This window comes from Cyanistes caeruleus, chromosome 6 (assembly GCF_971803275.1).
Source record: "Cyanistes caeruleus chromosome 6, bCyaCae1.hap1.1, whole genome shotgun sequence".
NCBI classification, from domain to species: domain Eukaryota; kingdom Metazoa; phylum Chordata; class Aves; order Passeriformes; family Paridae; genus Cyanistes; species Cyanistes caeruleus.
In genome coordinates, this window is record NC_141706.1 from 8,618,916 (window position 1) to 8,642,710 (window position 23,795).

Here is a 23,795-nt window from a genome sequence, read left to right on the forward strand (position 1 = left end):
GAACAGTTCTCTCATTTATCCTCCAAGAAGGGAGCAGCAGCCACAGCCCTGAGGGCCACCAAATCTTTGGTAATCCTAAATTCCTCCTTCTTCCTCTCTCCTAATGGGATTTGTCACTTTTTCTCCTCAAAAATTCCAGACTTGCAACAAAAATTCCAATTTGAAATGCAAATTCCTTGGAAAACCCTTGCAGTCAGAGTCAGGTGTAAGGAGCTGAGCAAACACCAGGACTGCTGTCTAAAGTACAGGGAAACAAAACGGTCACGTTGTCTGGGAACAGGATCTCCCGCTTCTCCAGGCCTGGGCAACCAGGAATTCCAGTATCCCACTCTCTGGCACAACACCTTGTACCTCCGGACACTGAGGCGGAAGATCCATCTGCTTTCATCCTATCCATGCAAAACTTCCAGGCCCTGGCACACTGGAATGGTGAAAGCACTCAAGAAGGAAAAGGGGATTTGCTCCCACTCTCCTCCCAACAAACTTCCCTAAATACTACAGTTTAACCAAATGGCACCTGCTGGAAGAATGGAAAGACCAACTCACTGTTTATCAGGAATGTCGAGCCCTCGTGCTCCGGAGCAGAGGCTCCAGGGCTGTGTTTTCCATGCCAGGCAGGAGGGAGTGTTTTGGCCCAGCCCCAGGGAACTCGGAGCCGAGTGGTTCGCCAAACAAATCCACGTTAACATTGGGATTTTGGTGTCATAAATCAGGTGCTTTCAGGTGAAAAGGTTCCGGATTGCTCCAACCACACCCTTCCACGCTTTTTGCACTCCAAAGGGCAGCATTTCCCAGCTCTGGCACACACAAAGCAAAATTCTGCAGCTACAGGAGCAGGAAACCAGGATGAGTTCTTCCCATTCCATCTGGTTTTCCAAACCCCTCGTTTAGGCTTTCCTGGAATGAGAGGCCCCATTTCTTATCAGTGGGAAGAGCCTCTTGCACTCCTCAATTCATATTCTGCTTCCAAGTGTTGATCAATTAAGAGTTAACAAGGAAAGAAAAACAAGGACAGCATCTGGAACACAACAGGGTAAATACAATGGCAGCTGGGGACACCAAGGACAACAGGAGCCGGATTTCGATGATCCCTGTGGGTCCCTTCCAGCTTGGGATATCCTATGATTGACTTGTCCATTGAGCAACATCCCAAGGATTTAAGAGGATAATTGGCCGTGGACAGTCCAGGATCCTCCGTGTTGGAGAGATTCCCACGTTCCCTTGGGCGACTCCACCTCTTCCTCAGCCTGCCCAGGTGACGCCTCCCCGGCACCTCGTCCACCCAGTTGGAGCTGCCATGGAACGCTGAACTAATCCGACCCTTGGGATGAGCACCCAGTGAACAAACACAGCGCGTTCCCTTCCGCTCTCCTGAGCCAGAAGGATTTGGGTGAGCCCGGAATCATTAAGAGCTACCTCGGATAAGTTCCGCTGCCTGAACCCCCTCAGTGTATCCCAAAAATCCGGAACTGTGAGTCCTTACTGGGCTTGCAGATGGTGCAATTTCAAAAGTTCACTTCCCTGTCCTGTCACCCCCCAAGGGAAGGAAAATCTGGTGGGATCATCCCCCGATAACCAAACTAAACCTTGATGTCCCAAGTAATAAAGGCTAAATCTGAGAATTCTTGGAGTTCCTACCCAGAAATGGCTGGAAACCAGGGTTCCAGGGCATTCCAGGGAACAAACATCCAAGGAGCCAGCAAATCCATGGACAGAAAATATGGGTTATGGTATGAAGGACATGGGAAGAGTTGGGAACATCAAACACCTCAGGAGTGCCTGGCCTGCACATACAGAATCATGGAATTTTTAAGTTTGGAAAAGACTTTTAGGATCTTCAAATCCAACAGTAACCCATTAACCCACGTCCCCAAGTGTCACATCCACATGGATTTTAAATCCCTCCAGGAATGAGGGCCCCACCTGTGCCCTGGGAAGCATCTTCCAGTGCTTTACAACCTCTTCCATGAAGAAATATTCCCAATATCCAACCTAAACCTCCCTTGATGCAACTTGAAGCTGCTTACTCCTGTCCTGTCATTTGTTCCATGGGAGAAGAGCCCAATCCCACCTGGCTCCCACACCCAGTCATGGAGTTGTAGGGAATGAGAAGCTTCCCCAGTCCTCCTTTTCTCCAGGCTAAAACAGATCCTGCAAACTTGCGTGTTAGATAACAGAGAAACTTCCAACATCGGCATGTTCCTGATTTTCCTCCCCAAATTCCTGCTCCCCACCTCACAAGGGAATTTCACCGACTCTGCCAATATTCCCAGGAGGCTCCACACTTACTCAGCCGCCCATTCCCGAGCACTTTCTTCAGCTTCCCACGTGCTTCCCTCCCTCCCGCCTCTCCTCATTCCTCCGCCCTCATCCAAGGGGAACACAAAGTCAGAGCAAGGCCCCAGAGAATCCCGAAATTCTCCTTGCCAGCTGGGATTCCATAAGGCAAAGAGTTACATGCAACAAATCTCTATCTCAGGCTCTTTCAGGCCTTGGAATAACCACAGATAACACTGGATTTGGGGATGTGCCCATTTCCTACTGAGTTAAATTCGATTGTGACGCTGGAAGTGTTCAAACGAGCTCAGGGAGAAAACACGATCCCTTTTCATTTTTTTTTAAGGGCCAAAAGACTATTTTCCAAAAGCAACACATTGATCCAGGAATAGCCATGAAATTTAGAGGGTAAAAAGGTTTTCCAAAGCAGCCTGTGGCTTCCCGCAGAAGTTTTAACACCACAATTCCACAAAGGAAAAAGGAATTTTGCCCCTGGATTTGTCACTGAATTTTGAGGAAAGCTCTAATCCTTCCAGATTTGGAACATGGATGCCTCTTTTTCCACTAGAAAATAAGGTAAATCTGACAAAGGTAGAGGGAAGAGCGATCCCACAGAAAACAGAATCTCTCTAGGAAATGTCCCCTTATTCCCTACTCTATCCAGGGAAGAAAATGAGCAGCAATTCAAATCATGGATTCCTGCTTTTATGGGAAGTTTTTCTCCTTCCTCTGACAGGGCATATGTTTTCCCCTCTCCAAGGAAAAATCCAGTTCATCCCTGAATGCTCTCATTTAGGGAAATGCTGGTTGTCATTAGCCGATGCTCCGGTGCTATGGAGATGGTGACAAACAACTGAATCAGCCGGAAAAAACCCGGAGTCACAAAAAGGGGAATGTGCTTCCAAAGGTTAAATGTGGCCCAGAGGTAAATGAAGAACATTTATGGGATCTGGATATCAACAAGAAGTAAGCTGCCCAGGGAAGCTGTGGATCCATGGAAGTCTCCACAGCCAGGCTGGACGGGGCTTAGAGCAACTTGGGGTAGTGTGGGGGAGCTTTAAGGCCCCTTCCAACCCAAACCATTCCAGGACTCCAGCATTCTAATCACAGGATCCAAGCAGAGCAGGATACACTTTTTTCAGGACAATCCTTAGCTGGTTGAGATGCTGGAAACTCCCAAGCAGCACCTGCCTTGTTCTGATTTTCTGGGAGGTGAAGCAGTTCATTTCCCACAGGAGAAAACAGCACCAATTTGCAGGATCATTTAGCAGACCCAATGGGAAAAGCCAAGCCTCCAGAGGCTCCCAGTTTGGAGCTGACATCCATATTCCAAAAATACATCCAGGCTGTGTCAAGACCAGGGATCTGGGCTGCAAAGACAAGCCATGACAGAATAATAAATATCATCCCAAAGGATGCAGAGCTGTGGAAATTCCAACTTCCAGAAGACATGGAGCAGCAGGATACATCCAAATGGGAACTTTTCAGGGAAGAAAGGGCTGAATTCCATCCCAACCTCTCCATTTTCTATTTACTGCACTGAACTATAATAGGAATGTCCTGAATTTTCCTGTTTCTTCCCATTATCCAGTTCAAAGGTTTTAAGGTAGCCTGAGGGATTCAGCATTTTATTCCAAAAGAACACGGATAAGGATTCTGTCCTGAAGCCTGCCTGGATCTAAACTCAGGATCACTCAGGTCTGTGGTGACAATAAAACCTCCAGCCCAAGAAAGCCCAAGGAAACATATTCCAGAGGAAAAAAGCCATGGAAAATGCTCATTTAAGGTGGCATTCCCATATTTACTGATGGCTGTGAGTAAGTAGCACTGGGATGCTTACCACTGAATCCTGATGAAATGGCAAGCTTTTCCTTGGAAAAAACTTGGAATGGAAGGCTCTAAATTACATATTGTATCCTTTTTTCAGGGAAAAATTCCTATTGAGCTTAAAGCCATCCCTGAGGAACCCACTTGTTTTAATTCCACACCAAGGGAACATGCAGGAACTGAAATCTCAACTGGAAGGGAATGAAAAGCCAGGAATTTTCATGCAATTCCACAGACCTTTGAAGAGGAGCTCAGAAGGCTCCTCAAAGACAGGGAGAAATGCCAATGGATAGGGCGGGATGAAGATTTTCAGGAATCTGCTGGAACACAAGGGCAGTTAAGGAAGCATTTGAGTTAAAGAAGAAACCCCTGGATTAAGAGCCCAGGACAGAATTCCTGACAGTCTCTGCCTACCATGTGGATTTCCAGCTCCTGCTGAAATGAGGAAGAAAATAATCCAAAGCTTTTTTATTTCATTTTCCAAAGAGATCCAGAGGTAAGGGATCTGTGTGCCTTCCACTGGAAAGAGGGGAGAAAGGAAAAAAAAGGAGGAAGAAGGAATGCCTGAAGGTACAGGACACATTTTTCCTAAAACTCTGTGGGAACTACATCCTGTATCCAAAATCCCCGCTAGGGTCCAGCCACATTTTTGTCCATATTTCAGGGCAGGATATTCCTCAGCAGGGCAAACTTTCCCATTTCTCACCAAAACCTGGAAAACTATTCTAATTTCTTCCATTTTCAAAGTTCCAAGCTGGGCAGGTGCTGCACCTGGCAAATTTTCAAGGACTTTTTCCCTGATTTCTCCTTAAAAAAAAACACACAATAACATATAGAAACATACCTAAATGAACAATATCATGTATGGAATAACAAAAATATCAGCTCCAACTGGCCTGGAGTGAAGAGCCTGATTGACTCCCATCTATCCCAGCAGGAATGAACATCCCGGCGCTCTCTGCAGATCCCACAAAAGTCCATTTGTCACACTTCCCATGGCACAAAGGCCACTTTCATCTGCTCCCAGCTCCCAAAAAACTCCAGCCCTGCAGCTTCAAGAGTGGATTAAAATGGTTTCACTCACCCCATCTCAACTGCTTCGTCTTTAACTGGAAATTCCTCAAACTCCAGGGTTCAATCCAGCTCGGGATGTTCTTATTCATCAGCTGGATCACTGTCAGGAGCAGAGGTGGAACCAAGGGTCATTTATTTGGAAAAGATGGAATGAGAGAGGAGGCAAAGCAGGGTGCAGGCTCCCCAAAATAAAGCTGCGTGTTCTAGGGGAGATATAAAAAGTTTAATTCCCAAAAAAAAACAAAAAAACCTTCAGACAGGACAGGGATGTTTGGGATAGAAGAGAATTCCTGCTGGTTTAGTCCAAGGAAGTTCCATAAATGACAGCCAGGCCTGGGAATGACTGGAAGCTTCTCCAAACTCTTCACCATCCAAAGCTGAGCAGCATCCCAAGCTTTACACCCTCCAATCTGAACACTTTTCCTCCCTACATCCTTCCAGCTGCCTCGAAAAAACCTGCAAAAACCAGGATTATGCCACTTTAAGGAAAAATTTCTGAGGCACACAAGCCTTAAATCCTGATTTTGCAAATCCATACAATGATACGGCAGCTCTGAAATCCAAGTGACCTCGTTTGGAGCAGCCAGCTCCCAATTAATTAACTTCCAAGGGGAGGGAGAGCACAAGGAACAGGATTGAGATTCCCACACAAAGTCCAAAAAAAACCCCAAGCAGGGGGGTTTTTTTTGGTTGCTGAAATTGTTTGTCCAGGGAATTTTAACAAAGTTTCCAAAACGTAGGATTTTTTTTTTCCCCCCCACACACATTTTTGGTCGTCAGGAGGAGCACTTTCACCCTTCCCACTTTCCCTCCTGGCACAGCACTTCCCTTAAATCCCATCATTGCACAACTGCTCCTTCCCACCCCTCTGGAAAGGGAACGGGTGGACACAGCCCAGAGAAGTTTCCCTTTCTCACCGCCCTTTTCCCAGCAACCACGGAGCTGCCAGGGATTTACAGCATTCCCTGTCTCCAGGATTTGGGTCTGGCTGTGCAGGTAGCGGGCAAAAAGTGCCAAGTGCCTTAATTTAAACTGGAATTCGGGTCAAATCTGGATTTTTGTAGGTCAGCACTGACAAAAATCAGTACCTGCAGTACACAGTCCATATCCTTAAATCCCTGAAATTGACCCTCTGGAGTAAAATTTTGGAAAGCAGAGCTGCCAACTCCCAGATTTCCGATTTAACTTCCCATTTAAAGGGGGAATTTTATCCTGCTCCTTGTTGAAGGGTTTTGGCTGCAGAAAAAAACAGGTTATTTGTATAATTTACCATGTAACAGATGCTTTTCCAGATCTCTTGTCCCTGTTGGGCATTCCCGACGCCCTCAGCCATTCCCAGTCCAAGTTGGCACTGCTGGAATTTCACCAGCAGCTTTAAGACCCCCATGCAACTTTTATGACCATGAAAACCAATACCTGGCACAACAAACACCTTCCCCCAGCTCAGGTTTCCCACTTGGAAAGCTTTTTCCAGCGGTGTCCACAGGATACACATTTCAGCCAAGCCAATGCCAGAATCACGGAGAGTCCGAAGCTTTCCAAGAGCCACTTCCCACAATTTCATTATCTCCCATTTAAGAACACTCTTAAGCCTGACCACAAAAACTTGGATGCTTCTTCCCTGTCCAGCCAGGAGGATGCAGCAGCTCATCCCCACTAAGTTTCACCCCGTGGGGGAGATGAATATTCCCACCTTGGAACACTCCCTTAAAACCATTCCCCGGAGTTTTGCTGCTTTCATGTCGCACATGGGGTTACACGTCCCACCTTTGGGAAGCACTGTGGGATTCCCCACCTGGAGCAGGCTCTAAGGACCATGGTGTGCACCGGGCTCGGCAATCCCCGTTCCCATGTTCCCAGTGCCAACTGAAGCCTGTCCCAAATACACCAGCAGGTACTAATTCCCAGAATTGGGCACAGCGGGAATTCTGGCTGAGCAGCCTGGCAGCATCCCAGCTCCAAGATCTCGGAGCGACATCTCCCTTACTTTTATAAGGATATATCACTTCTGCAGCTGCCTGCTATCCTAAATTTGAGAATTTTACAGCCACGGCTCAGCATCCGCCCGCGTTGCTCAAGTCGGGTACCATTCCCTGCGGGAAGTAATAAAAGCTGGGAGCAAGAATCCCTGTGTCACACCCACACCGCAGCTTCTTCTCCCTGGACATCCAGCAGCACCGCTCCCGCCTTCCACCGCAGGATCCCGAATCCCAAACGACGGGATCACCTTCACGCCTCGCACCTGCCTGGGGCAGGATGGCGGCTTTCCAGAGGCGCAGGTGGAAGCCCACCGCTTCCCACGGGCGCAGGCCACATGGAGCGGGGCCCTTCCCGACGGGAATGCCGCGCTTCCTGCGGGACCCAGACCCCTGGGGCGGCACGGGCCTGCAGCCCAGCGGGGCGGGGGGCGGCGGCGGGCGCACCCCCGGCCCTGCCAGCGCCCTCCCGGCTCCCCCGCACCTGCCGCAGCGCCGGCCCCCGCCGCCGCGCCATTCCCATCGCCGTCCCTCACCTCGCTCCCGCCGCCGCCACCGCCTCGGGAGCGCCGCGGCCGCCGCCGCCTCCTCCATGCCGGGGGCCCTGCGGCCCCCGATTCTCCAACGCCGCCTCCGCCCTGCCGGGGCCGCCCCCGCCTCGCCGGGGCCGCCCACTGCGTCAACTGCGTAAGGGCCGCTACGCAACCTGCGGTCGCCACGGCAACGAGGGGTGCGGGGCGCGGCGGCGCCGCCTGGTGGCGCCCGGCGGGAGCGCCACGGGGCGGGGCAATCCCGGATTCCAGCGGGGAATTCTCACCGGGATCCAGGGAAAGGACACCTGCTGCGGGCAGAGGCCTCTGCTGGGCTGCTGGTCACCTGCGATACCGATGTTATCACAGAATGATTGCATCCGAATCACGGAGGGATCCCACAAGAACTAATTCCCTTGGAAAAGACTTCCAGGACCACCGAGCCCAACCTGTGACAATCCCCACCTTGTCACCCAGCCCAGGGCACTGAGTGCCACATCCAGGCATTCCTTAAACACCTCCCGGGATAGGGATTCCCACACCTCCCTAGGCAGCCCCTTCCAGTGTCTCATCACCCTTTCAATGGAGAAATTCCTTCTGGTGTTGAACCTGAACTTCCAGTGACACAAGTTCAGGCCATTTCCTCTTGTCCTGCTCCTTGTCCCCTTGGAGCACAGCCCAGCTCCAATCTGCTCCCCCCCAGTCAGGGAATTTAGGGAGCAATAAAATCTCACCTCAGCCATACCTGGGACTCTCCCAACATCCCTTCCCTCAGGAAAACTACCCAGCACACCACTTCAGTCTTCCTCATGGAGAGGGCCTGGCACACTGCTTTCCATGCCCAGTATAGAAAAGCAGTGCTTTCCTATCAGGAGATATTCCCAAGAAAGATGGAGAGAGCCTGTTCACAAGGGTATGGACAGGAAAGGAGGGAATGGCTTCCCAGTGACAGAGAACAGGGTTAGATGGGATATTGGGAAAAAATTGGTTAGGCCCTGGAACGGATTTCCCAGAGTAACTGTGGCTGCTCCATCCCTGGAAAGGTCCCAGGCCAGGCTGGACCAGCCTTGGAGCAACCTGGGACAGTGGCAGGTGTCCCTGCCCATGGCAGGGGCTGGAGCTGGTGGGGCTGTAAGGTCCCTTCCAACCAATCGCCCTCCTCACAAAAAAACCCTCTCAGGGACGGACACACCACAACAACCATCCCACCTGGGAGGAAGGACAGTGATTCCCTTTGAACACGGCAGCCACCATCATCCAAGGACACAACTTAGATGCTCCTACCACAAAAATAATTTTAAAAAATATACATCCCTGTCCCAGAAAAGCTGATCCAGTAGGGAATAGCAGCACATCCTCGTCTGCCCATTCCTCCTTAAAGCAAGTGGAGCAGCCTTCAAATGGTCTGCTGGGTGATATCACCGTACCTGGGAAATAAAACAGCCTGACAGGGGTGGAAAAACATTCAGGAAAGGCTTTGAAGCTCAGGAATTCATTTGTGCCAAGGCCTTTGTATCCCGTTCAGGCAGAAAAATCCCACTCACGCTCATTCCGAGTCCCTTTATCTTCCCAGACAGGTGCAAAGTGGCTCCGGTTTGGATGAAAAGCTGCTGCCAAATTTAGCATTCCAACAAATCGTTTCATCCAGCCCGTGGCACTTCCAAGGTCTCCCTTCGGCACAATCCGCTCCCCAGCCGGGCAGACACCCCTGGAAGCCCCAAAACCTGGAGCAGACAGAGGGAAGAAGCTCAGAAAGACTGGAAATTACTCTTTTTTTCAGGGAAATACAATCAGAAGCCGTCCGAGGCTTTCCAAGGGGTGGGATAGAGCACATCCCAGCCCAGATCCTGCCAATTAATGGACACCAGGCAATTAATCCGATACAGCTCCGGATTTCTGAGTTCCAGCAGCTCCAGCTGCCCATTTCCAGCCTGGCTTCACCGAATTGCAAGGACCAGACCACATTTATAACCCAGCTCCAACGTCAGGATTCGTCCCAGTGATCCCCAGGGTTCTGTTCCCTGACTCCTGTATGGCAGTGACACCATTTACAGGAAATTTCGGAATGTTTTGGATAAACTGGATGCCTTAACATTCCCTAAAGCATTAAGGGAAGGATTAATGCCCTCAGAAATCCCATTTTTCCCCACTGTCATGACACGGCGGGCGGGTGGCGAAGCATTTAAGGGAATTAAGGAATTAATTTGAGCCTGTCACAAAAGATGTGATGTTTGCATGGATCTGTCCCCACCTCCAGCCTCCAGAGCAAATCCATTCATTTCAGAGCTTCCCAATCTGTGAGAAAGGGTTGAGTCTGGGTTTAAATGCCTGGGGCAATGGCATGGAGATGGAGATTCCCACGCATTCCTGGGAATCCTACACCTTCAGAGGGATGCAAAGGAGAGACATCCATCAGCTGGGTTATCCCCGTGGATAATTTGGATGCAGCATCTCCATCAGGGCATCCCCATCCCTTTCACATGGAAACCTCTGAAAGGCTTAAGGAATTGCTATTTCTTACTCACCTCTGGATGGATCTGTGTTCTTTGTGCAGGAATGACCTGGGAATGTGAGGGTGAGGGAATTCTGTGGTGTTCTTCCAGCTGGAGCATCATTCCTCAACACATGGATATGGCACGGGGCTGTCCCACACCACAGCCTTGGAATTCTCCATATCATCTCCCGGGAAAAGTCCAGACCACTGTAGACAGCCCTGGAGCCCTGGAGATCCCTGGCATGTGCCAGGAAGGGATTCAATCAACAAAGAACCCATCCAGCTCCACTGATCCCGGTATCCTGAAAAAAAAGCCAACAGATTCCAGGACTGAGGATTTTCCTAAACCTAAAAGCAAACCAACCCCTCCTCCAGGGAATTTGGACAAGGAACAAGGCTCCAGGAATAGCTGGGAACATGGGAAGCTTTTTACTATTATTCAGTTTGTTGTTGTTGCCACCGCCCCCAGGCACAGCACATCCAAACCCGCTGCTCCGAAATCCTGCTCCTGTTGGGCTCCCAGTCGGAGTCAGACGCTCCGTTACTCCCGGGGTAACGAGCCCCTCTCCTCCTCCATCCCAACCCTGCCAATTTCCCTCAGCTGCTCCATTAGGATTACAATAAATCATAGGGAAATAGCGTGAACAAGGCTGGGAGTGCAACAGTCTCCCTGGCGCAGGGATTCCAACATCCAGGTTATCCAAACCACCTCCCCTCTCCTCAATCCCTGCAAACACCAGTCTGCAGGGGCTCCATCACCCCTGGAGCAGGCACAGGCTGTTCCAGCTGGCTGAATTCCAAGGGCTGACATCAACAAGTGTCTTGGGAAGGTGTTTTTGTCGTTCTCAAAGAGGACAGGCCACCAGGGAAAGCTGGACGACAGCATTATCCTGACATTCCCTCCAGGGGAAAAAATTCCACCACCTCACCCATTGTCTCACTCTCTAGGGAATATCAGTTACTGGAGAACTGAGGTTGGAAAAGCCCTCCAAGACCACGGAGTCCAACTGTTCCGTGGCCACCACTAACCACGTCCCCAAGTGCCACATCCACACGGGTTTTAAATCCCTCCACAGCTGGGGACTCCACCCCTGGATCCTGCTCCAATGCCTGGCAGCCCTTTCCATGAAGGAGTTTTCCTCCATACCCAATCTGAACCTTCCCTGGCGCAAGCCAAGGCTGCTCTCTCTGTGTAGCCAGCCGTAATCCCACACGAAATTTCCACCAAACCACGCTTTTGCCAACCAGAATTTGGGAAGCGCTTTTAAAAACCGCAGCAACAGACGTTCCTGTGTCCCCCATTCCCATGTCACCAAGCAGGAAGTGCCTGTGTTTGCTTCCATCCCCATGGGGGCTGTGCCTTCCCAGCCCTCCCTCCCTTCCCAGCATGATTCCCGCCCGCGACTCTCCGGAGCCATCAGCCTCCATCACCTCCTACCAAAACGCTGCTAATCCAGTGCCTCCAGACTGTTCCTGCTCCTCAAATCCTTCATTATCCCAGCAGATCTCCCCACAAACCTGCTCTTCCCAGATGCCCCCCAAGCCAGCACCTCCTGGCTCGACCCTCCTTGTCATTCCCAGCCCCTGGAAGCTCCCGAGGCAGGGATGAGCAGCTGGCAGTGTCCCCCCAGCAGGAGCAGCTGCTGCAGCTCTGCAGAGAAACAGCATCACTCAAAGCTTAACTAAAAATCATTCCCTAATGGAGAGGCTTCTCCTGCACTCCGGATGTTCGGAAAAATCTCCCCCTCCAGCTGCCTTGGCTTTCTGTGGTTCCTCCAGCAGTGGGAAGGGATTTTGGGGGCCCAGGCTGCTGTCCCACACCTGACCTGAATCCCTAAAAACCAGTTAATTCAGAGGGGAGACATCCCAGTCAGAGCCAAACCTAGGGAGAGCTTATCCAGGGATAAGCTGGAAGCTCAAATTCAGGCTCAGGCTGGCACACCAGGGGCTGGAATGCCAGCCAGAGGCAGGGCAGGACTTGGGAAACCTCTGTCAGGCACCTGAAGGGATCAGACATGGAATTCTGGGATGGTTTAGGTTGGAAAGGGTCCTAAAGATAATCCCATTCCACCCCCTGCTGTGGGCAGGGATACCTCCCATTATCCCGGGTTGCTCCAAGGCCTGTCCAACCTAGTCCAACATTTCCAGGGATGGGGCAGCCACAGCTTCTCTGGGAAATCCATTCTGGTGCCTTACCACCCTCAGGGAAAAGGGAAAAATTTCTTCCATAAATCCCCAAGGTGTGGGCAGCATCAGGTCCCACTTCAGGTAAGAAGGGCAGAGCAAAGCTGGCACCTTCCCTCTGGCACAGCTCTTCCCATTCCCACCTGGAGACCCGTGCTTTCCTCAGGACCCCCCTTTCCAGCCTTAAAGCCGCCTTCCTAGCGGGATCCCTCCCTTTTCCAAGGGGTTCCCACCCCGTGGGCTCACTCTTGGCACGTAGTAAACACACCCGTGCACACACGGATGGGTTTGACGCCGCAGAAAAAGCCTGGAAAGGATTTCTCCAGCAGGTTGCATTCTGGAATTCGGCACAGCCCTCACTGCTCACGATTCCAAGCACAAACTCCTCTTTCCAGCTGCTTTGCTAAATTGGTGCCAGATCTAACTCTGGAAGCCAAGCCTCGGAGACTTGCTATCAATCCCGCCAGCGCTTCCCCCTCCCAAGGACATTATCCAGCATTATCCAAGCTGTGACTCCTCAGCCCAGAAATTTCTCCCTGGGAAGGAGCCATTGCCATGGAAAAGGGCCATTAAATAACAGTTCACTGGGGTTTCTCACCACTGCTCAGCAAAGCTCAGGGCATCTTCCTGCCTGGCAGCTCCAGGTGGCTTTTCCTTTGGGAAAAATGAGAGGATAAAGCACTGCTCCATGCTGTTGGGATATTTGCCAGCATCCTCCATGCTTCCCCTTGGACAAACCCTTCTTTCCAAAGCTTTTCCACCTCAGCTTGTAAAAGCCTCGTTGTTCTGCAGGGAATTAAAAACCAAGAAATTGTGGAAACGAACTCTGAAGGCTTCGAGGGAAGGAAACTGCAAACCCCCGAGCTCCCCTGAGTCACAAGGCTGTGTTTGCAGCACTGGCAGCCGCTGGAATTCCCGGCTCCATCCCGGCCCTGCCTAATCCAGGTGCAATAACAACGTGTCATTTTCCTTATCTGCTTCACGCCCCGCCGAAATTCCTTCGTGTTATTCCTCCTCCCCGCCCACCTTTTGAATGCCCTTGGCTCCATCCTCCTTCGGGAGGAGAGCTCCAGCCCAGGAATGAATCAGGATTTTAGCAGGAGCTTTAGGGACGTGGGATGCCTTCACCCCCACAAGCAGGAGCGCTGCTGGCCTTTTCCATGGCACAAACACAACTTCTCTGGCCGAGATGCCAAACCACAGGAATTTACCTGGGGGATGAGCTGCTTCCCAGTTTCCAGGAGCCTGCTCACCTCCTGTGCTGGGAATGGCTGCGGCAGGACAGGGAAATTTACGGATCAGCTGTGTTGTTCCTGTCAGTGCTCCAGCGAAGCAGTGCCGGAGAGCTCTCCCTCACCAGGCAGCACCTGCAGCCTCCCAGGCTCTCTAGGAAGCCTGGAATGCTGCTGTCGGATGTGGGCACAGCACGGAGGATGCGGATGCTCCATGGAGGACTCGATCCCTCCCCGCAGGCCACGTCTCTGGACATCACTCGGATGCGACTGGAGAGCAGCAGCTGGAGCCAAGGCACTTGGATAATTTCATTAGGTCAAATCCCTCCCTCCTCTGCTTCCTCAGGATCCTGCTCCTGCTTCTGGAGGCAGCTGGACTGAACCAGGAGGTTTCCCATTAAGGATTCCTTCCTGGCTCTGCTCCTGGCTCTTTTCCCACTCCTCACACCAGGCTGCAGAGCCATTCCCCACTTCTCCCGGACCTCAAAGCCTTGTCTAACCCACTTGGCTCCATCCCAGCTCCAAACTGCCGGAGGGGGAAGCTCAGCTCTCACCGGGAGACACCGTTGCCCGTGGAGATCCCAAATCCTAAATTGCGGCACAGCTCCTCCACAAAGTCCTGGCGGAGGCCTCAGGATCACAGCCCAGCAGGCAGACGGGAGAGGGACCTCAGAGCAAAGCAGAGGTTGGAGACCAGTAACCGGGAATTATTATCCCAAGGAGAAGTTCCCAGTTCCCTTCTGAAGAAGTCCCTGAAATACAGCAGGGAATTTTATCTTAACCCGGAGAAGAGAAGGCTCAGGGGGGACCTTCTCTGTCTCCACGATTCCCTGATGGGAGGGTGGAACCTGGTGGGGGTCAGCCTCTGCTCCCAGGGAACAAGGGACAAGCCTCGGGTTGCCTCAGGGGAATTTCTCTTTGGATATTAGGGAAAATTCCTTCACAGAAGGGTTGGATCAGGCTGCCCAGGGCAGTGGTGGGGTCCCCATTCCTGGAGGGATTTAAAAGCTGAGTGGATATGGCATCTGGGGACATGAATTAATGGTGGCCATGGCAGAGCTGGGAGGCTGGACTCAATCTTGGAGGTCTTTTCCAGCCTGAACAATTCCTGAAGGAGTGGAACTGGAAAAGATCAGGCTGGAAAGAAAAAAGCAGCAGGCAGGAACGTGAGCAAACAGCTCCTATCCAAGCATTGTCCAAGAATTCCTGGGAGAGGGGAGTGCTTTGATGTCGGGACTCTGTGCCACAGTGAGAGGAGAAGATGGAAATGATCCAGAAAGGCAAAAAGGGAAGCGGGAGAGGGTCTGCCAGGCAGGATCCGCCTCAGACACTTAATGAAGGAGAAAAGGACGGATGGTTGCTAAGGGAAATGGGACAGATGGCTGTCACCGGGAACTTGCTGACTCTCGGAGACTCCAAACTCTTTTTTTGGGAAGTGGCAGAGCCGAGCAGGCAAACACACAGCGGCCAAGCCCAGATGACCACTTCCCCCTTCCCTCCCGCTCCGAGTGTCAGGACGGATCACGTCGGAGCGGAAAAGGTCACGGAGGCAGCGGGAGCCAAGGCGCATTTGCTCTTCTGCTCATCACCAGCGCTCCCCCCGCCAGCCCTTCATCCTCCCCTTCTCCAGAGGCCAGCGGCACCATCCCACGGGCAAATCCCAGCCGGCCCCGGGGCAGTGACTGGGCAAAGCAGCGGCTCCCAGAGAGGGAAAACCGCAGGATGCTGGCTCTGGAGCTGCTGTCTGTGAAATCTCGTGGCTCCTGGACATGCTGTCTCCCAGATCCGTTTACACCTCTCCCTGACATTTAAAACCATCTGAGCCTCTTGGCTTCTGCTGCTGTCATCCCTGTGCCAGGGCTTTTCTGGCTCTAAAAAAAGGCTGGGCGTTGATTTCCCGGCAAACGCGGCCCTCCCAACAGGTCTCCAACCGCGGTGGCAGGGCAAGGGAAAAGGGGAAGAGGGCGGGAATCGCTGCTGCCATGGGGGTGGGAGACGTGCCAGGAGTCTGTCAAATCCTGACGGCCACAAACAAGGCTCTGAATGCAGGAGCTGGGAAGAAAAGAGGGGAAAGAATCCCGTGGCAGCGAAGGCGGTGGAGCTCCGAAGCTGAGGCACGCCGCATTGTGCGGCTCCAGGCTGGGATTTGAGGGATCCAACGGGAAAAGCAGGGGTTTTGGGGAGCCTCTGCCCACCTCGGGCTGGCCCCAGACACTGCCACGTCCATGGGCATAAAACAGAGGGACTTGGGAAGGAAGCACCTGAAAGATCTCCAAGAGAAAGGTCTCCAGAGAAGGACCCTGGACAAAGGATGGAGTGACAGGACAAGAGGAATGGCTTCCCACTGCCAGAGGGCAGGGTTAGATAGGATATTGGGATGAAATTCTTCCCTGTAAGGGGAGTGAGGCACTGGAATGGATTTCCCAGAGGAGCTATGGCTGCCCCATCCCTGGAAGTGTCCAAGGCCAGGTTGGCTGGGGTTTGGAGCAGCCTGGGATAGTGGAAGGTGTCCCTGCCCTTCCAACCCAAACTGTTATGGGATTCTCTGAAGGGAAAGCTCTGGAAGCAACGATTATGTCTCCCCCATCCCAACTATTTACAGGCACCTCTTGGATTGAAATCACCCCAAAAAGTCCACGAAGAGCTGCAGATCCCAAAATTCAGTGACTAAGAGCCCACAAGGAGGCTTCACCAGGCGCTCATTCCCAGCAATCCCACATCCCACACAAACCAGGGAAAGTCCTGAGCAGCAAGAACAGGATCATCCACTCCCCGGGATGCTCTGCTCCTGCTGCCAAGAGGAGAGGGAGGAATTTGCTCTGGCTGCCTTGCACCGCACAGCTCCAGCCACAGAGCACCTCCACAGCCCTGCCAGCAGCAGCCAGCACAATGGAAAACATGGAAATCCCTGGATACTACAGAATCCTAAAATCACAGAACAGTTAGGATTGGAAGGGACCTCAAAGATGATTGAATTCCAAGTCCATGCCAAGGGACACCTTCCACTATTCCAGTTTGCTCCAAGCCCTGTTCAGCCTGGCCTAGAGCACTTCCAAGGATGGAGCATCCACAGATTCTCTGGGGAACATTACAAGGCAGCTGATGCTTTGCAGAAGGATGGAAGGACACTGGACATGACACCATCACCCTCCGGATTTCTTTTGGGCCACCAGAGGTTCCCAGAAAGCGAAGAAGATGAGGAGAAGTGCCAGTGCCATCTGGGAGTTGCTCTTCCAGCCCATCCCGCTGGCTGTGTGGGCAGCTCCATCTTGGAGCCACATTCCAAGGAGCTGCTCCAAGCAGCAGCTCCCAGATTCCGTGCCAAGCTGCCACTGGCTGCTGTTGAGATAAACCCACACAAACAAACAGATGCCCGGAGAAGCCAGGAAGATATGGAATACAGCAGCATGGATGGGCTGTCCCAAGGCTGGACGCTCTCCAGCTTGTCCTTCCTGGTGATCCCAGTATTTGGAGATGTCACCAAGCACAGATTGTCCCAATCCCTCTGAGCAACGGGGAGTTTTCCAGGGGATCACACCCCCTCCTCTTTGCCAGCAGCTCCAATTCAATTCCCATGAAGTGGGAATGCCCAGGGATTGAAGAGGAGCATCCACCCCCGGGTAAGGAGAATTCCGTCTCTCCTGCAGCCTTGGAGCTGAGGGAACAAACCCCAGGGACGCATCCTTGTCCCATCCCCACCTGACTGGTGGAACCTGTGGGAGCAAGGCCAGATGGATTTGTGCCACTGTCACCCAGGCCACTTCCAAGTAGGACGCAAAGCTGAAGTCCCTCATCCCAGGACACTGACACCAAACATCTCCCAGGAACAAAATTGCCTTAAAATTCAAAGGAAGTATTCCAGGAGAGCCTAATCCCACAGACATGGGCAAAACTAAACACAGACTCTAAAAAATCCAAGGATGCCCTCCCAAACCTTTTACACCTTTTGCTTCCCACTGCATCCACAAGGAATTCCATGCCCTCTGTCCCTCCTGCCAGGTGCTGATGAGGGTTCCCCTCCCCCTCAGGCAGCAAATCCCCCTTTTTGGGGGAAGAGGGCCAAGGATTTGTGCCGTGTCCACCCCTGGCAGGCACAGAGCCAGGGACACGCCGGCATTCCAGATGTCCGGCTGCCGGCACAGTGACTCCGGCTGCGCCAGGGTTGTCCTGCAAATGAGCCCGGCAAGACACAAAGAGCCTGATTTCCCAAATTAAGCTGCTGGAATTACTCATCCCAAAATCAGCAGCATCAGCTGCTCGCGGTGACACCAATTACGTGCAGTCACTGCCCGGTGCTGCTTCCCACTCATCCCAGCACATCCCCACTACAGGCATTCCCAAGGCACGGAGCACTGGAAGGTCAAGCAGGAATTGTTTTAAACCAAAAAAAGAGGTGGATTTAGATGGGATGTTGGGAAGAAATCCCTCCCTCTGAGGGTGGTGAGGCCCTGGCACAGGTTGCCCAGAGAAGCTGTGGCTGTGGCACAGCTGTGGCAGCTGTGGCTGCCCCATGCCTGGAAGTGTCCAAGGCCATCTTGGATGGGGCTTGGAGCAGCCTGGGATAGTGGAAGGTGTCCCTGCCCATGGCAGGGGGTGGAAGGAGATAATCCTTAAAGTCCCTTCCCACCCAAACCATTCCAGGATTCTTCCAGCAGAGGTGGCACCAGCTCAGGACATGGAATAGGCACAAGGTGACAGGAGAAGCTAGGAGAGCTCCAGCTCTTTCCACTGCTGGACATGGTGAGGACACACCTTGGTGCCCCCCCGGAGCAGTCATGGATCAGGGGGAGGCTGGGCTGGAGCAGGCAGCTCCAGGGAATCGCATCACCGATGCAGAGTGGAGATTTACAGGAGTCTCTCCTTGAAATGTTTTTTGCTGGATCACCAGCCCGGTTTTCAGGGACACTGACTCATCCTCAGGAGTGCTCTTGCTGCCGGTTACACTCTGGATCAGGCAGCGATTCCTGACACACCTCCCAGCTATGGGGGAGCATCCCTGAATCTGCCAGCTGGATTCTTCTCCTTGACAGAGGCCAGCTGGGATACCAAAAGTCATGGAATCATGGAGTGGTTTGGGATGGAAGGGACCTTAAAGCCCATCCAGTCATGCCATCCTCTGCCACGGGCAGGGACACCTTCCACTATCCCACATTGCTCCAAGCCTTGTCCAGCCTGGCCTTCGACACTCCCAGGCATGGAGCAGCCACAGCTTCTCTGGGAAACCCATTCCAGAGCCTCACCACCTTCACAGGGAAAAATTTCTTCCCAGTATCCAACCTATGCAGGTGCTTGACTATGGAAGACACTTCTTCTTGTCCCATCACTTCAAAGTCCCTCTCCAGCTCTTGGAGACACTTTAGGCACTGGAAGGGGTTCTGAGGCCTCCCCTGAGCCTTCTCTTCTCCAGGCTGGACACCCCCAGCTCTCCCAGCCTGTGTCCATCCCTCTGGCATCTCCATGGCCTCCTCTGGCCTCTCTCCAGGAGGTCCACACCCTTCTTACAGTGAGGCACCCAGAGCTGGATACAGCATTCCAGGGGGACCACCAGAGCAGGATAGAGGAGGAAAATCACCTCCCTGAGCCTGCTGGCCATGCCAGGCAAAAATTTATGTGTGAGGAAAATGGAGGAAAAATCCTGGTCCATCCCCAGGACCCGCATGCTCCAAACACAGTCCGGGAAGTAATTCACCTTCTCCCAAAGCACTTGCAGCAGCTCCAGAGCCCCAGCCCACATCAAGGAGCCCACCAGGACTTCCAAAGGGGAGGCAGCCCCCCCTTAATTCCCCTTTTGTCCTATCACTCCTCTTCTCCATCTGTGAGGCTGATGTTCCAGCTCCACTGATGCTGATCCAGCTCCAGATGCTTCTGGGATGAGCAGGGAGGGAAAACAGGAAAAGCTTTTACCAAGGGCAGAACCCCAAAATCGCAGGAATTAAAAGAGCTTTGGGAGCCTCCCACTGTTTCTGGCCTGTCCATCCAAACCTGACAATGCCATGACTTCCACCTCCTCAATTTCCTCGGGATAATGGGCCCATCCATCTTCCCCTCCCACTCAGGGGTGTCCAAATCCCCTTCCCAATTTCTGCTCCCCAGCCCCGCGTAGGTGCGGCTCCAGAGGCTCTAATGAGGGAGCTCATTTACCGTGACCTAAATATTCCCTGTGCTCTGCTCCTCTGCCGTGGCACCTCCGTAATCCATGGAATACGAGTGGGATTTCTGCAGGGGAAGAGGGTCAGCGTCTCCTCATCCCAGGGTTTTTCTGGCCATCCCTCTCCCTGATCCCTGCATGAGCTCCCTGTCTGGGGCAGCCCCAGATTCTCCTCCTTCCCACATCCCTTTTTCCCTCTGGAAAGCAATCCCCAAGGGAAAGAGGGGCTGAGGCTGCTGGCAGCCACCCCTTCCCCCTGCCCAGCCATGCTCCAGGAGCAGGACCATCCCATCAGGGAGTTTCCTCCCTGCGGAAACCACAGCCAGCAAGGAACAATGGATGGGATGGCTGCGGTAGAATATTTCAGCACATCCATGCTCCCTTCCCACTTTTCCAAGGCTGTTTCCCCTGGGAATTCACAGCTAATTTAGCCAGAGGTCGGGCTCCCTGGGCCTGGGCTGAGGGAGGATGCAAATGGGACAGGCTGCTATAAAAAGCCACCGGCAGCTGCTTTTTTTGGAAGTCAGGTATTGATTTTTCCTTGTGGAGCTCTGACTGAAGGGCACAGTATGGAACAAGGAGGGGGGACCCTTTCCCAAATAACAGAGCTGGGAGTGATCCCAATGGCAGCACATCCCTCTTGGATCAGGCGTGAAAGGTGATGAGCAAAGCTCAACCCCACCACTGGCTCCCAAAGCGACCCAAATCCCGCACCTGCTCCCTTCTTTCCAGACATCCCTGTGACACTGCCAGGCCCTGCTCCCTAGGGGAGATTCCTGGATATTCCCACAGCTTTAGGGACATCTCCCATGGAGGAGCAGCAAGCTGCTGGGCTGGGGACATGGTGCAACCCATTTGACCATCCATGGAAAGCTCTCTGGAAGCACAGCTGCAGCTGCCCTGAGGGTCCTGGATGTTCCCATTCCTCCTCTCTCCCTCTCATTTTCAATACCTTTGCCAGCAGAAGGAAAAATAAAGGAATTGCTGCTCACAGCAGAAGTGATTTTCCACTCCCGCCTCTCTCCCACACTTGGATCAGCCAGGACCGTGGCCTGAAATCACATTCCATGCATTAACATCAAGCCTTCCCAGAATCCCCCCATCCCGGTGGCGCTCCAGGGTTTTCCGGGATGGTTGGTGGCTCTGTGGGGAGAGCGGTCCCCGCTGGGGGTGTTCCCATGGCAGGTGAGCCCCATCCCATGGCCCCGTCCCATCCCAGGGCGGTTCATTCCATCCCGGAATTCCCGTCGCCCCATGTTTCCCGGGATGCTGGGGCGCTCCGTGTCCCGGCGCCTCGGCCCGGCCCGTGCCCCGGGGCTCTCCCGTGTATCCCGGGCCTCTCCCGGTAGTTCTCCCCGGGAGCCACGAGGAGGAGCTTTCAGACCGCACCGCCGCATCCTGGGGCTCCCGGCGCATCCCGCTCCATCCCGCTGCATCCCGCTGCATCCCGCTGCATCCCAGTGCTCCCTCTGTTCCCAGACATCCCAGTGCTCCTGGAGCATCCCTGTACCCCCAGGGATCCTAATGCTTCCAGAGCTCCCGGTCATTCCGTCTGTTCCCGGAGTTCCTGGAGCATCCCTGTGCTTCAAAGGGACCCAGTTCCAATGCATCCCAATGCTTCCAGTGCATTCCAGTGTTCCTTCTGTTCCCAGTGCTCCTGGAGCCTCCTTTCCGTGGATCCTCATGCTCCCAGTGCATCCCAGTGCTCCCAGTAAATCCCTCTGTTCCCAGAGTTCTCCAAGCTCCTGGTGTATCCCAATGCTCCTGGTGCATTCCAGTGCTCCCACCATTCCCAGTGCTCACAGTGCTCCCAGTGCATCCTGGTGTTCTTCCCAGGGATCCTGATGTTTCCAGTGCATCCCAAGAGTCCTGTCTCTCCCACTGTACCCCAGAGCTCTTCACGCTCCCATCCCAGCACATCCCAGTGCTCCTGGTGCCATTGGTTCCCCTTGGCCCTTCACACACACTCCCAGGGCTGCATTCCAGGGATTCCATTCCCCAGCTCCATTCTCCCACCTCAGGGCCCACATCTCTCTCATCCCTGTGGAAAACCTCTCAGGAAGGGCTGGATTCAGAATGGGATTTTACCAGAGTTCTCCATAAGCTGCTCCAGCTCCTGCCTTGTGCTGCTGCCCTGGGGCTTCCACATGGATGGCTCCCGTGTACTGGGATAGTGGCCCATCCCATTCTTTCCCACTCCTTCTCATCCCATCTTATTCTTTCCTATCCTTTCCCTCCCCATCCCACCCCATATCCCATCCCATCCCTGGTGAGAGTGTTGGCATGAGGGAAGGGGGAACATCTCCAAGACGGGCACCCGCATTCCCACTCCTGTCAAGCCCCAACCATCACATCCCTCCGTGGGATTTGCACTTCCAGCTCCTCCAGGATGGATCCCCATCCCATTCCCGCTGGCAGCTGGGGTGTTGGATCCTCCCTGGCACCGCCAGTGGAGCCGTTCTAAATCCGGCACCTGGGATTGGGGTGGGAGGATTTGCGTCAGCCGGTGACACTCGGCTGAGGAGGGGGATCCCGGCAGGATGAATCATGCAGGGAGGAGTTCCCCGGAGCAGGATGGGCCCAGAAGGGGTGGGACACTCTGGATGAGGTTGGAAGGAAGAGGAAGAGGAGCCTTTCCTGTTCCTGGAGTAAAGTCAGGCTGGGACTGTGGGATGTGCCATCCTCCTGCATCCTTCCTGCAGGCCCCTGGGATGGGGACACTCCCTGGAGCCCAGCAGGGCTGAGATCAGCATCAGTGCTTCCCTCTACACTTCCCAATTGGAATAGCCTGCTCTGGGTGTGTTTCTTCTGGACACACGGGAGTGGGAGCTCAGCCACACTTGGAACCCCAAAACATCAGCAGTGGATGGGGAAGCCCTGCTTGGGGCACCTCAGATGGGCACAGACATCCCATCCCATCCCATCCCATCCCATCCCATCCCATCCCATCCCATCCCATCCCATCCCTTCTCATCTGTTCCCATTCATTCCTATCCCTCTCCATCCCATCTCCTACACTCTCATCCCTCCCCATCCCACCTCATCCATTTCCATCTGTTTCTAACCTATCCCACCTTATCCCTGCCCCTTATCCCATCCCTCTCCCACTCCCCTGGGAAGGATTCCCTCCAAGTGTGGACAGAGGCCACTAACAAGGGCAAGACCCAGCGGAGTCCATTTAAGTGCTGGCACTGTCCCAGCTCATCCCATCTGAGCATGGAATGATTCCATGCACAGAGAATTCCCTGTGGGAAACCAGGGAATAGCAAATTCTCCCACTAGTCTAATCCCTCCCAATGTCCTCCTCCAGCTCTTGTCTCCACTTCCCAATAAAGCCCCCGTCGCACATCACGGACACACCCCAGCCACGGAGATGGCTCTGGAGCTTCTGGAATACCAAGACCTCCCTCTCCTTCCCAGCTCTTGGAGAGGAATCAGGAAGAGCGACAGGCGCTGCTGGAGCACTGCAAGTCCTCATCCAGGCAATGAAATGGCCCGTTCCCAAAATACCCACAAGGATCACACATCCAGGGAAGGCAGCAGGTGCTCGACAGCGCTGGCGGGATCCTGCTGCCTTCCAAATCCTTTTTGGGAATTCAGACTGCCTGCTGCGCCATGGAACGGCTTCATATCCATGTGGGAATAACGGGTAGGGGCAGGAGAGCGGGTTCATCATCTCGGTGCTCCCTGCCGCGGCAAGAATTGCTTTCCCGCACTGCGCTGGAGCATCGGGAAGCCCATCTGGCGCTCTCCGTGCCAAGAGCTGGGAATTTGTGGAGTGTGCCGGAGGTGGCCGGTGCCGGACATCTGCTCCCGGCCTCAGGGAGCGTGGGAGCGGGAGGGGACCGGCAGCGGTGCGTGACTCCGGAGCCGCGGGCTGCTGGAAGCGTGCAGGGAGCCGATAGTCCCAACATCTGTCGGCAGCTGGCACGGAGCCGGAGCCAGAGCCGGGGCCGGAGCTCTCCCTGTCCAACACATGGCATTCCTGGCATGGCTGCTGTGCTTGGATCAGGGCTGAGCACTGGGGACTCGGTATGGAGCAGAACCAGCCTG

At 53.5% G+C, this 23,795-nt stretch overlaps 1 protein-coding gene across 7 annotated transcripts in view; it reads right to left on the reverse strand.

Moving 5' to 3' along the window:
* DAGLA (diacylglycerol lipase alpha) overlaps positions 1-13,830 on the reverse strand; it is a 63,012-nt gene extending 49,182 nt beyond the window's left edge. For 4 of the 7 annotated variants that reach the window (XR_015288675.1, XR_015288674.1, XR_015288673.1 and 1 more), the window contains exons 1-2: positions 7,691-7,809; positions 5,189-5,278 (exon numbers count right to left, since the gene is read on the reverse strand). The gene's annotated coding sequence lies outside the window, so the exon portion shown is untranslated. Of the gene's footprint in view, positions 1-5,188; positions 5,279-7,690; positions 7,810-10,209; positions 10,481-12,960; positions 13,149-13,573 lie in introns of those variants that run through there. The other 3 variants (XR_015288676.1, XM_086895581.1, XM_023928693.2) reach the window with 2 other exon arrangements.
* Positions 13,831-23,795: the final 9,965 nt, after the last annotated feature.